Raw genomic sequence first — 1449 nt, 5'->3', positions numbered from 1 at the left:
TACTAACCAGGTGCGTAGACGCGCGTCTCGCTGTAGGAATTCTCCTCTAGCATAGAGAAGTTTGCGCATGTGCTATTAACTTATTTGTTAGAGCAGTTCCGTTCACTGTGATATCTGTTTCTGAGCTGTGACTGGCATTCAGTGGAACTGCAACTGATTCACCAATGTAAGAAAACACAACATAACCTCTTTATCAAAATCAAAACTTGTAACATAACCTACTAGTAGTCTCTTCTCTGTATAAGGCTACTTCTATAAATAGAAATCTCAGTAGCCTTTTTGACGTGACAACGTCTTATAAATTGGTTTGCCGGGTGACACTTCAAGAAACTGTGTTACGTTCCCACGTTATGCGCTCACAATGAGAGCGAGTGAGAGCGTTCGTTTCGGTTTACGGTCGTCTGGAAAGAGCACGAATAGGAGCAGTGGCGAGCAACCACCAACCAGCAGCGACCCGAAGCATTCACCTGGAGAGAGAGTGAAACGGAGCTGTCAACCTGCGCAGGCGCCGCAAGCAATCTCCTGCGACTGCGCCACTACTTGCGCCACGAATATGGAATTCAGTGCGAGATTCTTTGTATAAATTGATGTTTTAAATATAATTCTTTGTATAAATAAATGTTTTAAATTGTTACTATTACTTCATCCTTCTTCCTACTATACGAATGAATATTCACATTAAAATTATTTTACCACTCTAAGTGGTTGTCACGTAAAACTTTCGCCCGTATACCGACTTTACAGGCAACCAGCCTTTTTTGAATAATTTTATCACAACATGTTTCAACATTGATGCCATTATCAAGTAAAAACGCACTACTTCATATCACTTGAAAATGGCATCAATGTTGTAACATGTTGTGATAAAATAATTCAAAAAAGGGTACTGAGATTTCTATTTTTATTTCTACTAGCAGTTCTGTGAACAGTAGACCTCGCGCAGTTATAAGCCACAGCTTCCTCTTATACTGTCCATCAGAGTAAATCCTGTCTGTATGTCGTGTCGACGAGATATCGGTGTGAAAACAGCTAATGGCTGTTGGGGTTAGTGTATCAAAAATGCTCAAGAAAAATAGAACAAAAAATCAAGACATACTGGCAACAGGTCAGCCCAACTTCAAAGCAGAGAAAGGTCGAGAGACAATACTATGTTATTTTAGGTTTTTTACCATGTGTTATTGCATGCAATCTATAGTTCATTTATTAGAATTAGTGCATAAATATTAGTGAAAACGGCTAATGGCTGTTGGGGTTGGTGTATCAAAAATGCTATAGTGTGGTCCACGTTATAATGGCAGTGGATAAAGATGGAAGAATAGCGATGCCCATTCTCTGCATTAACTAATTATATTTCTACACTGTCAAAAACATAATTGTCATCGTTGAGGACCTAGAAAAGGATAGTACCACCGTCTTTGTCAAATGATAGACAAGGATAGCAAAACCAAA

The sequence above is a fragment of the Nilaparvata lugens genome, chromosome 8 (assembly GCF_014356525.2).
Source record: "Nilaparvata lugens isolate BPH chromosome 8, ASM1435652v1, whole genome shotgun sequence".
In the NCBI taxonomy this organism is placed as follows: domain Eukaryota; kingdom Metazoa; phylum Arthropoda; class Insecta; order Hemiptera; family Delphacidae; genus Nilaparvata; species Nilaparvata lugens.
Note: the sequence above shows the minus strand (reverse complement) of the source record.